Raw genomic sequence first — 15,660 nt, 5'->3', positions numbered from 1 at the left:
CTAGCTCCATAATGGAGAGAATGCCCTTACTTGGAATCTCAAGCATTCTTCTTCACTTGCAAACTTGCATCAAGATCAAAGAGCTTATTCGATGCCATCTTCATTACTTCCCTAAGAAAGAGGTTAAGACGTCACAGAAGCAGGAGGTGGGATCATCTTTTCCTTCTTGTCGGAAATAGCGCAGCATTGAATCACGCTTCTTTGAGCGAAAGGGCACCGGGCGCTAAAAAAAAACATTCTATATGATATCGAAAGCGTGTTCACAACAAACTATGAATTCTATCTTCGCTGTCCAACTATGAATTCTGTTCCCACCGGATAAACTGATCACAGTTGAACTGAAGGAATCGGTACAACTAGGCACTAGCAACTAGTAATTAGATTCAATTATAACTGCAACGCTCCGCCCCATAGCATAAATGCTAAGAAACTTCTTGACCTTAGAGCATAAAAGTGATTTCATTTCCTTCACATATTCATTAGGGGCATTCATAAACTCTACTAGCCGTGTATGTATTTTAATCCCCCAAGCCAAGCAAAATCGCCGACAAAGAAGCAAGGGATATTGAGCAGCGCGTTCAAACAAGCATAGGATTTAAATAAGCAAGGGATTGAGCTGAGAATATAAGGCTTCGTTCTCCTACTTTCACTATGGCTAACAATTGGCATAACCATTTTGTATTCCTCTATCTCTAGCAGCTCTTCCTATTAGTTCCGCGGGTAACTGTCGTCATCGAGGAGGGGAGGTAGCTTATTGACCAACTGTATAGGGTAGGAAGGCACAGTCCCAGAAAAAGGCTCAGGGGCGGGACAGTTTCAGTTGAAGATGAAGGAGCTGCAAGGACAGAAACTAAACGCAAAGTAGGAGTTACAGTTTCGGGTGCGGTAGTTGTAGTTGAAGAATAACAAATAGGGTACAGTAGTAACAGTTGTTCGATTTCTCTTCTTCTTCTGAACAATACCCTTCAGTGCTGATGAGAGTGGTAAAGAAAAGTCGACTTCCTATTCAGTTATGAAACTATGAGATCTGATCCCGTACTTGACTCGTAGGTTGGCAGATAGGCTAGTTCATTAAGTAAAACCTCTTTTTTGACTGCTTAACTATTTTCAATCCTAGCTAGTCTTTCCTACCTTACTTAACTGAATTGACTTGAGGTACGTACCTACTTCTCGCTATTGGGTTCTGTTCTTCCTGTCACTCTAGGCTTTCGAAAGGCCGCGGGCTTACTTTCAGATTCTCGGCTACGCTCCTCATATTCTTTCTTCTTATCCTCCACGTGCCTTGGCGTCAGGCTCCTCTACACGGTACCCAGGTGAAAGCCAAGATCTCGAGTCTCCTTCATCCCTAGGCATCATCTGTGTGTTCTGGTTTTCATATTTATAGAAAATTAATTCAAGTACTGCAGTACCAGTAATACCAATATGTATCAGGAATTGGGTGGAGAACTTGAAGCTGTCAGAAAAGCCCAAAAAAGTGAAATAGGAAAATATGGTAATACAGTTCTTGTGAAAAGCATTCTCCCTTCTCTGCCAAAGAAAGGAGCTGATGAACATCGGTGCTAGCTCTGTTTTCAGCATTTGCCTGAACAGGCGCATTTGCTGCTTCAGTTAATTCCTTTTAAAGGTGGATATTCCGGTTCATTCCTTTGGGACTGCTCATTTCTTTGCCTTATCACTAGTGGTCTCAATCCTTGACTCCAGTATGTATCTCATATCAGGTGCCCTACTCCTTTTTATAGATAGATGCGTCTGGAGACTGATAACGCTTGTGATCTCTTTCTTTTTCTATTGGTTAAGGAATGCCAATAATGAAATAACTGATAGAGCTGCTAATGGATTTCATGTCCTTCTTGATCTCCATTCTCATTGGACGTTTTGACTTAGTAGCTATGTGATTTTTCACTTTTATCCGCGTACTTTATTTCTTCTTTCACTACTTCCTTTCGTCTCTCTTCTTCGGGCCCTGTATTGGGAACCATTCTTTTCCCGGTTCCCATTAGAATAGCATTCCTTCCATTCAGCCAACCAACCGTATCTCTTATCCCTAGCTCGGCTCTTTTAGAACCAATTTCCATCTTTCCACTGACAGCTGCGAAGAGCTCCCCTTCACTAGGGCCAACATCCCAGAGGCTATGCTATTTGTTCAACTCTCTCGCACGGGGCGGATAAAGCTTTTTCAAAAAGAATAGACAAATATAAAATAAAACTAGCTATGGGCATTAGGTATAATAGAAAGGAAGCTTGGAATGTTCAATCAAAGAAATGAAAACAAATACTTAGGCAGAAGCAGACTGCCGATTCGAACCTTTCTTTATTAGGAGGCTCGGGAAAACAGGGCTTTCTGATAACTAATCACTGGAAGCACCCGATTCTCTCTACTCTGCACTTGGCCGGGATACCGAACTTAGGTGGGAACTTTTGCTATTGTTCAGTGAATGCCTGTAGAGAAGAGATGGAAGGTCAAGCAGGTGTTACCCTTGTAAAAGGTACAGGGACTATTTCGGCTTATTATGGAGCAACATTGACTATTTGATACATTGGCTATTTGCTACTTCAACCATATCGGCATTCTAGCGTTTGGTATAGGTACATGCAGGTTTTTCTCTAGAGAAACCCATATGTTTTAGCTACATTCCGCCTTCTCATCTAGTTTGGTTTGCTCTGCCCGGATCTGGTAACTGCTTCTTCTTTTGAAATAAAGTTAAGGATGAAATGGAAGAGATTCAATGGAATACAAGTATCTTTGCCTTCTTCGCTTATTCAATTTGCCCAATGTCCCAAGAATAGGTTGAGTGAGAAACCGATTACTGTCCTTCCAACTCTTCACAGAGCAGTAGATTCGGGTGCATCATCACATGTTACTGGTATGTTGGATGACGATCGGAATTCAAAGAAGAAAGAAGAAGGATTGGGGCCCGACAAGAGATAAGAATAGAGAGAGTGTAATCAAAGCAAGGGATAACGGTCAAGTGCACATTTCATTCATGTCAAGGCTATCTGAAAAGCAAGGGAAATCATGATTCATTGGCAAATCAGACAGATTTTAGAGCTATACTTGGCTAAAGCATAAGACAATACTGCGGTGAAAGCCTTAAGCCAGGAAAATCTCGAAATGTTAATGAATTATTGACCCTAGTCTAAAGGTACCAGTATCTTTCCCAAGCACCAACTCGCTTTCGATTTTATATGTGGGCTCCCTTTTCCTTGTGTTAAAAGTGCCAACTTCTTAGTTTTCGTACTTGAATTCGGAATTGGCAAAACTTGATCCTATTTGACCTACTGTATAGATAGCCCTATTTAATAAGTTGCTCCTATTTTGGTATTTTGTGAAGGGGTTAGTGGAGGAGGTAATGGAGTAGGTGTTTCTGGTCGTGGCTTCGGTGGTACTGGTCGCGGGACGGGTAGCTCGACGGTGGTAGGTGCTGGTCGTGGGGGAAAGCCCAGTCACGTGGTCGTGGTACTCCGACTGAAAAGAGGGGAGGTGGTAGGAACAGTCTAAGGGGCTAGGTTTGAATCGTTAGTACTAGTAGGAATCGCTTCTTCTACCCTTCTCTTATTCGCATTTCCTGCTTACTATTGAAAGAAAAGCTCATGGAATGCAAGGAGTGCAAATAGTGAGTTGACTGCTATAGTATGTAGTGCTTAATGACAGGAATCTAAGGACAAGAGAGTATGGTCGAAATAGTGCTTGTTACTCACTCGCTATTTTGGTGCTGGTTTGACTAATTAGCTTTCGTAGTGCCCTCTTTTCGTAGATTGGAAGGACCCTCGCTAGATATGTTGGTGTAGGGAATTCCTGTTCTCTTTCATAGATAGGAGGGGCATGCGTGCTTACAGCCTGTTCTCACATATAGATAGTGGGACATGCGTGCTTAGAGATAGTCGAAGGTGTAATCTTTCAAAAAGTAGTAAGTAAAAGAATCGCAACTCGCTCTGGATGGATATTTAGGTACCCTCGCCCTATTATGGATTTTGACTAGTGTATGGAAAGAGAATCGTGTGCCCCATACATAGGAAAGATAGAATCATCCTACTGCATTCCTTCTCCGGTCCTTTCATGGCCCATGCTGTTCAAAGGCTAATACAGAAATAGGATTACTTACGAGCTGGGATGGGATGTAGAGTATAGCCCAGAGTTTCTTAGTAGGAATACAACCTTAATGGAATTCGGAATGGGACTTTAGCATTTCCCTCCAGCAGCACTTTGTTTGGGGATGGTTGATTGCTTTTTGATTCTCTAAATCCAAATCCTGCCTCAATATTTTGGATTGATCAGACCGCCTATTGTAGAAGAGATTGCTTGCTCAAAATAGTACCGCATTTGTGCTTAAGAAAAGGCTTTCTTGTCCGGGGTCTATATCCACTTTTAATACACCACGCACCCCACTATCAAAAACTTCTCTTTCAATTCTAAACAAAGAGAAAGCTCAGGCGGCTGCTCAACGAGGAGGTTCATGCTTGTTAACTTACACTTACTTTTAGCACTTCTCTACCAGTTCTCTCTCATCGTGGGCCAAGCAGTTCTCTCTCATAGATAATAATCTCCAGCTCTTAGCACCGGTTTTCACTTCGTGTAGCAGCTTCTTCTTTTGTCTACTCAAACACTTCATCCATGAGAACCAAGTTTTGATCCATGATATATTCTAAAAGTAAGAGCAACTCTATTAATCTACATACCTTCTCTCTGGCCACCATGTTTTCTCCGAAGGGTGAAGGCGGATTCTCAGAATTGAAAATAAGGGCGAAGGATACATACAATATGCCGGGTCTAAAGTGAAGTAGTACAGACACAGGAAATCTTAGAAAAACTTAGAGAGTCTCCATAATCTAGACTTCTCGGTTTCTTAATCGGTGTCTATCTTACTAAGATACTGGTGCAGCTTAAGGTGCTGGTGCTCCACCCCACTCTAAGAAGTATGACTGTGATTTGCCAATACCCAAATGGGTAGTGTACTGCTCGCACCCCTTCTTATTAATTCTGACTTGTTTGCGCACACAACCTTCCTAGAACTTTCTGACCTGGATCCAACCAATGAAGGAAGATGTATGGCCTCCCTCGAACAAAAGAAGGAAGTATGGGAGTTTACCGGTAGGCAATGACCACTGCCGAAGTCAAGTGCTCAGCTCAAAGAAAGAAGGGGTTGGTCTATAAGCTTCACCTCCGACCTGTGCTATCCATTCTAGTGCGCCGCTTTTCCCAACTCCACGGTTCCTCTCATCTTTCTTGTCGGAGAAAGCCTGTCATCCCCGAACAAGACGCTCTTCCTCAAGAAAACAACATTTCTCTTAAAAACCTGATTCCTTGTTGAGGCTGGCCTACATCGGATGGGCTTCAGTCCAACCTCCTTCCAGACTCTCCCCCTAGCAGGATGTAGGATAGTGCTATAACCCAATCTAGCAGATAGATCTAGCACCGAGACAGAGATAATTCAGCTCCTTGATTTAGCTTAACACGCTTCTCTTTCTATTCTATAATCAACACCATTCTTGGATATCTTCCCTAGTCACCTTTAGATTCTTCGGTATCTTCCCTCCCCTAACCCTAGTTACCTTTACTTTTGCATCTGTAAGCCATCCCCCACTCCCTCATAACCTGGGGGGAAAGGTATCAAACACACTAAAACTCAATCCAGAATGAGCGCACATATTGTTTTATAAACAGGGATCCTTTATAACATCAGCTCGGGGATTTATACTTCACACTACTCCACTGCTTTTTTTCTCGCACTCTCATACCAGTTTTTCCATACTTCCCGAAGGAAAAAAAAAGAAATAAGTATGACCAAACCGAGAGCGAGAGCGAGAGGAATTATATCCAGTGGGTGAATGGCAAATGGATCCAGCGGGCTACCCGCAAAATGATCCATAGCCTGAGGGGTTTCGAAAGGGCGAGGAGCGTCATGATGAATAGCAACCTGAGGGGCATCAACTGGATTGGCTGGGCCGGCTTCCCCTGTGCTCCCCGCTGCTTGCTCGCCTCCTTGACCTCCATTGGCTGGGGATACTTCTTCCAAATGATCTATAGCGCGAATAAGCCCTATGTATGGGCTCTGCGCTACAGTATCTAGATTAGCCTCCGCGAAAAAAGCTGCCATTTCCTGGCCAATATCAGTGATGGACCTCGTAGGAGCCCCAGAATGGCCTGGATGGGGCACAAATAGTCCGGGATCACCCGCATTTACGACACGTTCCAATCTCAATCCCATTAGAACAGAACTACATCTTTTTCAGCTCAGCTCCCAAAAGAGAAAGGGAGACTTTTTTATAGGTTGGCGTCGGTTTTGCCGACGAAAAGCAACGAAAAACTAGAACATTCTTTCTTCCATGACAAAACAAAATGCTAGTTGCCTCGTAACGCATACACTGGAGCGTCGACGAGGGCCAATGAGACTTTCCTTTCTTTGCCCTTAATTCTACTACGGTGCTGCAAATTCGCAAGCTGATCCTAAGTAATCGTTGTTGTTCATTGGATTCCTCCGGAATGACTTCGTTAGGATTGAAGAATTGCTGCAATTCTTCCTGAATAGACTCGATTCCCCGCCCCGCGTGAAATGTCTAAGACGCAACGGAATCGCTACGCTATGTTTCTATATGAAAATATATGCAAAACCAAAGTAAGTCCAAAGGAATCTTGCTCGCTCCAACGGGGAAGTGCTTGGTCTACGAATTCTACTAGCTGCCCCGCTTTCGCTACTCTTAAACGTTTGCATGTGGACCAGAGAATGGAGATGAGGATTTAGCCATAACTTGACAGCTTCTTTAGAATTATTGAACTGAACTCGATCACCCGAGGAAAGCGAATAGAGCTAGTTGCCAAGGTAGCTGGGTTACGAGATATCCCACCGCCTGTGAAGAATAGGAAGAGCCATGCATGCCTTTCTTGGCCACTTCACCGGGCGCTTATGAGCCGATTTCACTAGCTTTAAAGAGTTTTTTTGGCACAAACAACGAAATAGTCCTTTTGGATTGAGCATTTTAGGAAGATTCAATAAGCTTTTTTTTTTCAACTATTTAGTCATATCTTTGATAGGAAGTTCTAAATCGGGGGATATACAGTAAGACTCAAAGGATCCAAATTCGTCTTTATTTTGAGAATTCCTACAGCAACGTTATACTTCTTTTATACGATCTTCCATACGAATCCGGCGCGGGTAAGAGTGCTTACTTAAAGCTTAGTAAGGTTATTTCAATCTCTTTATTTAGCATCCAGAGAAGTAATGTTCTTCGAGGAGTAAAGTAACTTATTCATCTAAAAGACCTAGTATAGATTAAAGATATAGCTGCCTCCCTATAATTATTATTTTCTTTTAAGTATCACACTCTCGTTGATTCAGACCATACGCCGGCTTCATAGTTCAAGTAGTTACCAGTAGTTCTCTCGGGCACAAATAATGCACTTACAGACTAATGAAATATAAAGGAGAAGAGGGGTCTGGGTATGGGGATTGCTTGGTCCTATGCTAGCTGAGACAGGTAAGCGGCGCTATTTCAAGCTTTGGATAGATGAGTGATGAGTCAGTCTGGTTCGAGAAGATCCGTCATTGTGTAATAGGTTATCTTTAGGAAAAAGAACTAGACATATATGTTTCAGCCTGCTCTGACCTAGCCCAAATGGAGCTACTTACTCGTTGATTGGAAATCAAATCTTCAAAATTAAGACCAGGCGGTATGGATGGGAGTCTAGCACAGTGGTAGAGCGGTAGCGGGACCGAAGCATGAGCCTTATAAAAGCTAGGATTCGCGAAGTCAAATGTTCAAGAAAAGACGGACGGAAGGTGATAGAGTTACCTTGCTTCCTAAGTAGCCCTCTTTCTCCACAACAAAACTAAAAACAAACAATGAAAATGACTTGAATATTGAAAGTAGCAAGGTACTCCACTACGGGTACGGAGGCCAGATAGAAGGATTGAAGAATCCTGATGTGCAGTTCCGGGGAAGTGAAGAAGGAGACGATGGGGAGGGAGATGGTGAGGAGACGATGTTCCAATGCAGTAGGGTTGCCGTTTCCTCCGCCCCGGGGAGGGTCCTTTTTTTTTGTACTAATCGAGCTTTACCCAGGGCTTCTTTGGGCCAACGCACAAGCTATTCTTGAGGGTGCCGAAAGAGCCATTTTTCTTGGTGCAGCTGTTTTGGCTCGCAATAAAGCAAGGGTCCTGATCGAGCAAGACTACGTCCTATCTATCTACCTCTCCAAACACAATATCTTGAGTACCTATGATGGTGACTACATCTGCTGGCATGTGATGTTTGGACATAGAATCGAGTCCTTGTGAATGGGCAAAGCCAGGTGCTCTTATTTTACAACGGTAGGGACGATTACTCCCATTACTGACAAGAAAGACACCAAATTCACCTTTAGGTGCTTCAACTGCGGTATAGGTAGAAGGAGCTGGTACGGAAAAACCTTCTGTATAAAGTTCGAAATGGTGAATTGAGGTAGAGTAGACCGATGATCCGGTAGTCATTTGGCCGGCTATGGAAAGAAAAAGCTTGCATCTGCTCCCCCTAAACTATAACAGGTCCCATCTCTCTCCAAACCTAACGTGGTAGTTTCCCATCATAAGGCTTTCCATCTATAGATTGATTGAGCCATTACCCACCAAGGATCCCATTCGTTCAGAACTCAGTTGACTGCTTCTATAGATAAGGCGGAACGTCCTTAGTTCAGCATTATAGCACATAGTCTCCGACGCTACTACAGCGCTTCGCTAACTCGAAGCGCCTCGCTATGAGAATGACGCTTCGCTAACGCTCGGCTAAGTCGTCGAACCCTCGCGCTGACCATTCGCTTTCTCAGTAGCGAAAGCGCTTCTCTTTGCCCCTTAACTTAATCTTAATTTAATAAAGTATTTGGAAAAGAAAGAGATTCTTGGTTTTATTGCTCCCGCTTCCTCATCTGCGCTCGTCAAGCCAACTTTGCTTTTTGGGAGGTGAAAGAGGAAGCGGACATTTCGAAATGACAGCATCGAAGATATCTATATACACAGGAACGCTTATTCCGGACTGCGTTCCGGAAAAAGTAGCCTACTTGACAGAAAGGGCGGGCACTCTCGGCTCGGAGGTAGGCACTCTCGTCTTTCAACCCCACCGTCACTTTGAATTTAGTGGGGCACTGTTTACTTACAGCCTCTACGAGTTGCAAGTGAATGGGGCCGGTGCGTGTGAACGGAAGGGTTCATCAAGCCATTTTAACCCCTAAACAAAATAGGAAGAGGGGTACTTGACTAATAGGGGGCAATTGCATCGCACCTGACTGTGAGGGACCTCTTGATACCTTATGTTCACTTCCTAACTAGTAGCCGGTTTCCTGTCGCGGAAGCCTTTTCCCAGTGCGCGGAGCCCCAACGAGGAAGGTGTTAGTGCTTTCTCATGGGGTCAATAATGCTAATCCCTCTTTTTGTGCCGGGAAGAAGATAAGAAAAGGCGAAGCCTTCTCTTGGTTTCCCAACCTGTTGCTTCTAAAGGCTGCCCTCTCTCGGCTGGATTTTGGTCCAGCCTACTACGAGGATCCCGTATCCCGTACATCGTCTTTCTCCCTCCTGGGTTCCCGTGGTTCCTATGCCGCCGCGTTTCCCGGTCCTTTTCTTTTAGTGCTTCGACCCGAAGCGATAGCTTGACGCGTTTTCCGTGGATAAGATGGCTGCGCTCCAGCTCACTAAAGAATGGGACGGCAGTGGTCCGCCGGCAAGCTCGTTCTGATCTTGGACGCAGTACATTGGAATCCTGAAGCACCACCACGAACGCTACCGCGCGTGCGCCTGCGGTGCGGTAAGGCACCACCCTGTTGTGCCAGCAGCCAACTCCGGCGTGTCAGCTTAGTTATCCTCATCAAGCCACAACCTTGATGTCTAGCTTCCCAACTGGTAGACGGTTCCCTTTCCCCCGGATCAATGAAGAAGGGAGAAGTCAGTTGATTCTTCCGAAGAACCGGAAGCGAAGCGCTATGCCGGGGCGAGGGGACGGGAAAAGAAACTGCTCCGAAGAAAGATATTGGGGTTCCCAATGCTTCTCCACGCCCAACGAGATGCGCCAACCTCGGGATGCTTTACTCCTAACCCCACGACGGTTCCGAGACGGAGCTTAACCTGAGTCTCGGTTAAGAACGGCGATGATCTACGTTTCACACGGCGCACGATTCCATGGATAGTTTCATTCGAGATCGTGATGGAGGACATAGCTTACGATCATCGGCTTTGATCATGCCACTAGGCATTTGATTAGGACATTGCACAATGATCCGAACACTTTGTCGCATCTCTTCGATACGAATACAGTAACGATCATAGCGATCTCCTCTGGTACCTACTGGTACGTCAAGATCCGATTGGTCATGAACATCGTAAGGTGCTGCTCTTCGCGAATCCCAGCATACCCCAGGTTGGGATGGGTAGGCCCACCACTTCACTTTTTCACTTTCACTTAGGCCCGGGCCAAGTCAGTGGGGGACCCTGTCGGGCTCCTTCCCCCCCAAAACAAACTGTACGTGGGAGTTTCCCTTCATACGGCTCGAATCATTCTCAGATGCCCCGAGAGGCATCTTTCCTTATGATCTGGTGGTTCAGCAAACGAGCACCGGCCGCAACAGCAAGGAACTATGACCAATAGAGTCAGACACAGAGCGTCATACTTCTTTATCTTGTGATGGTTGAGGAGTTTCTTTCTCAGAGGGTGCGGGACGCTTGCGGAGTCCGTACCTTCCGTACCACCACAGGTCGTTCTTGGGCAGATCCCGCTCCTAAACATAAGGGAGGGATAGGGGGAAAGGGGCCGGGCCTATCATATAAATAGGGTTGTAGAAAGACCACGTATTTTCATTCGACGTTCCGGGGCGCCCGATTCGATCAACGAATTTGGCGAGCTGATCTGCTTTGATCCAGGAGAAAGCCCAGTCAGCCACCTTTTCGGTGCAGGTCACGTGACCTACAGCTCGGCCTTCGCTTTTTGAGACTTCCTCTACCCACATCTCTATGTGCCCGCAGCACTTTCATATGGAGAAAGATGGGCTTACCATGTTCCATCAATAGCACCTAACCTATGCCGATTTTGGCGGACCGTGCTCCACCCCGGTGAACTCATGCGGTTCCGACGTGCCCAGAGGCCAGAGGCGAATCCGTTCACGGTCCGTAGGACCAACACCATTCGAAGGTTGATGGCCCGCCCCGCCTAGAATAGGAATCTTTGACTGGGCTTACACACATTCGCTCACTTACGCTGTCCCCCCTCAGCTCACCCTAGCCCCGGGTACGTCGTCTCCAAGGCTTCACACAAAATCTTCACTGACAACATATGCATGCTTTTGTAGGGTCGGGCAGAACCGTTGTTGCCTGATGGGAACTTCCCCCATATTGCTATCAATGTCTTCATGTCGCACGACCTCTTAACATTACACCACTGAATCCCCAATCCTTTGCTTGCTGTGCAGTGACAGTACCAATATCCACTAATCGTTGTTTCCAGATACGGTTGCCGGTTGACATCTCTTCTAATTCGTCGATACGAGAAGCAAATTGTTGTGTGGAGGAATCAATATCTCGACATAAGCCAAGAGGCAGATCTTGTGCCACTCCACCAGGTCGTATGAAACTGGCATGCATCCTGGCTCCCGGGACTCTTTCATAGAATTCCAACAATTTCTCCCGCTCCTCAAAAGCCCAAAGGAACGGAGTTGATGCTCCCACATCCATAGCATGAGTAGTTGAAGCAAGTGAATGATTTGAAATTCGAGTTATTTCACAGAATAACACTCGTATATATTGAGCTCGTAATGGTACCTCACAATTCAAAAGTCTCTCTACGGCTGAAGAATGAGCGTGTTCTTGGGCCATCGTAGAAACATAGATAGGGTCAACGACGGAACGAACAACGAAACTTTACGACAGCTTTTTCGTACACGTTCACTTGCATCACATACACAAGTGCTCTCTGAACCGTGCAATAAGGTCACCCATAACACGGCTCTCCCACTGGAGTTACCTTAGCCCCGGGCCATGCTATTCCATGATATTGGAAAAATGGCAGCCTAACTACTTATTATCATCGTCTTGAAAGCTGGGCGCCTTTTGAATATGAGTGGGGCTCCTAGTCTAGGCGGCGCCTTCGTGGAGCCAAACCGAAGGAAGAGCAAAAGGGCGAGGCCACACCCGGCTTCGAATAGGAGGGGGGCTTAGCTCTGGATCCCGCCTGCTTGCAGAAATGAATGGATCAGAAAGGGGGCTGGGTTCTATTTCCGGGCCGGGCAGGAGGTGAAGGCCAGAAGAAGAAGAGAAGTGCGCCTTCCCGGTAAGGAAGAGGATAAAAAGGTGCTGTCATCTATCTCGACCTGTTTCCCGAGGCGTTGGAAATGAAGACCGGCTCAGAGAATCACTGGCGTGCTTTCTCTCCCCCATCGTTTCGCCAACAAAGAAGTCATCCTTGACTTGACGATTGACCATTCCATCCCTACCGAGCCGCCTCTTCGAAGTATTTACCTCTGCCTTTATTTTTTTCTCAAATAAAAAAGAAAAAATCAAGAACCTCGTCTGTGATTTAATCGGCCCTAAGGGAGTTTACTCGACCCATTCTCCAGTCTCCCGCACTGCTCAAGTGTGCGACTCCGTATGAGGACCTCCTTCCCTTTTGCTCTGCCCACTCTCCGTTCACACGGTTATCAAAGCGGAGGAAGGGTGGGCAGCAGGTACCACGAGCCCTCTGTCCCACACATCTATCAAGAAGCAAGTGTAGTTCACCGGTTCCACCGAATGCTCCTATCTCTCGGCAAAGATCGTGTGAGTGTGCAGTTATGCTTCGGATGCTTCGCCATGGAATAGATCGACTCAGTTCCCCTTCTTTTCCGGTGCACTCGCTTTATATCTCCGACACACAAGGAAGGACGCGGTGGGAAGAAAGCAGCCCTAGCCTCTGTCCGGTCGATCATTCCGCTGGCATCTTGCATTCACGCCTCCGTTTGACTGCCGCTCGGGAATGTAGTTGTAGATACGTGAGTCTTAGTGGGTCGTTGGCTCCACCTCTTATCTCCTTCTACGACATGCTGTAGTCGTCGCCATATTCAATATGTCACTTAGTCATATCTGCCTCGCTGCGGGTCAGCACCCCCGAAAGAAAGGGAGGGAGGACTTCATTCAGTGACTCCGCGATCGCCCTCTGAACGATCAAAATAAGGTAAAGCTTGAAGATAAGTTTTGTACTCGATTAATTTCTCAGTCCCTCTAGTCGGGTGGGCGCCGGCCGGCCGGATCCCCCTGAAAACCGTACGTGCGGGTCTCCCCGCATGCGGCTCACGCCATTTGAGGTGGCCCAGCCCAGCATTCATTCGCAAATCCTGTAGTGAAATTGAGACTGCTCGACCAGCAAGAAAACGGATGCGCGTTAGCGCAACGGCTTTCGCGCTAGTTGCTCAATCCCTTGCTTGTTCGGAAGCTAATTCGCGTGTAGGCAGCGCTGTCTGTCTACCGTTGACTGTATCTATTCATTGATACATTGGCTCGCTCCCCCCCTCTTTTTCCAAGAATGAATGAGCTGCTCGGACCTTCCATTTCCGTCAAATGACCCGGCTTCCCCTGGCTCTTCCACCGTCCGGGCTCCCTTTCCTCCCTATGCTCCCCCGGCGCAGGCCCACCACGCTTCGCGCCAGCGGCGTTTTCGCCAGACGGTCTTTGCCAGTAGTGCCATCCTCCCCGCAGGCTGTCTGTATGGGTGGGTTGTCCCTTGCTGCTACGTTCTGTTAGGTGCTATGAATTACAGGAAATTAAGTGGTTGACTTGGACAGCAGGCGGGTTACACGTTCCACTGTGCCGAGATGTGAGGTGCAGGTGGTGATGATCACCCCGGGGTATGCGCTAGCGCCCTTGACGGGCACTCCAGGACCCGCCTACGCTCGTGAAAACCCAGGTCGGTCCTCCGACCAGATGTGTGGATAACGAGGCCACCTTCACAACCTTCTCCCTTCTATCTTTATCCAAAGTCAGGTAGAGCGGTTCGCTTGAGTTGCTCAACCGTCCCTTTGCCCGGTGCTCATGACGCGCTACGGAACCTCCACCGTGCTAGCGGCATAGGAGCCTACTCAGCGTCAGCGGCTTCGTGCCGCACTGGAGTGATCCAATATGTGGTTCCGCACGTTCCACCACTTCTCCGTTCATTTCCAATACTGATCGTGAAACACCATGAGCAGCAGGATGTTGAGGTCCGGAATTCGAAGTGAAATTCTTGATTTGCCCGTTCCTAGTCGTCATGGGAAAGAAATAAGAAAGAAATAAGAAAGAGATTATTCCCCTAGAGCTTGTCCAGTACCACCAGTACTCAAAATGCATCTCCGCGCGTCTACCTGGCGCTTTTATTAGCCGCCTTGCATGCAAGCGAAGCGCTATTGGCGGCAATTAATAGCTCACTGAGCGATGATTGATGCAGTCAGTCAGTGCCCTCGATTATTCCAGATAGAAGGATCATGGCGCCCCGGAAGCATTCCATCCAGCAGCAGCATCTCCTTCAACCACGCGAGGACAAAACTGATCTACATTCGAGCGTTCACCGCACAGAGGCGATCTCGAACACTACCTATGATAATAAATCCAAAGGAAAGGTCGATAAAATGATTCAATCTGACTTTATTGGTATTCTGGATTGAGTAAAAAAAGGGATATATGAAGTTCAAGGCCTTGCCAAAACCGTCATGGCCCTATTATGTATAGGCCGTACTAAGCCAATAGCGAATAACAAACTCTTTCCTGCTCCCTCGACCTTAATTCACTCCCATCCTGTCAAGCCTCAGCTGCCAGCGCATTGTATCTATTGAAATGTGGCAAATTGATACAAGTAGCTAAAGATCTCGCATCCGACATCTCCGGCCGAACGGTTAGGCAACACTAGGGCGCCTGGGTTTCCGTTTACCAAACAAGATGTCGAGAGGCGAACTCTGTAATTCCCCTCCTGCAAAAGTGATAGCGGCTGTAGCATCCGTGTGGAAGAGGGTAAGCTTTCGGCAACACCTTTTTCAGATTGGAAAGGATGAATACTTGTGTTGGGTCCTGCAGACCAGGATAGCCTCAGATCAAAACCTAAATGTGCCAGGGGTTGATCATAGAAGCCAGGGCAATAAGTATTCAGGAATTTGAGCGCTTATGTAGCTAATAACTCTGCCACCTGAATACTTGATTCATTAAGGTCGTCACCCTATACCCGGAAGTCTCTATCGTTTTCTTTGTCTGTTAAGCTTCACAGGGTTAGGACTCCTTAAATCAAACAGCAATCGCTGTTTATCAACCACTCACGGCGACACCGAGATCTTCGACTTAGCTCCCACAGGTCATCCACCCGGGGCGGAAGATAACGAAAGGGAGACAAAGTCCTAACTAAATCAACACACAATAACCTAAACCTTCTACCCATTCCATCCATCATATCCGTCGAGTCGAGGAGATTCGTTCTTATCTATAGATAAGGCAAGAGAGAACTTATGCCCTCGCGGATGGAGAGGGATTCGAACCCCCGGTATTCCTATCAATACTTCGGTTTTCAAGACCGACTCTTTCAACCGCTCAGACATCCATCCCTGCGCTCGCCCGCCCTATCTATCTGCGCGCTGGCAGGTAGGGGCAACTCTATGTGATTCGCTACGCTTACTTGCGCCCCACCCCGTAAGCGGACTCTATTGCCTAGCGGTTAGCG

Source organism: Setaria italica, unplaced genomic scaffold, assembly GCF_000263155.2.
Source record: "Setaria italica strain Yugu1 unplaced genomic scaffold, Setaria_italica_v2.0 scaffold_12, whole genome shotgun sequence".
In the NCBI taxonomy this organism is placed as follows: Eukaryota; Viridiplantae; Streptophyta; class Magnoliopsida; order Poales; family Poaceae; genus Setaria; species Setaria italica.
The sequence above is the reverse complement of the archived record's forward strand: the minus strand, read 5'-3'. Positions refer to the sequence as shown.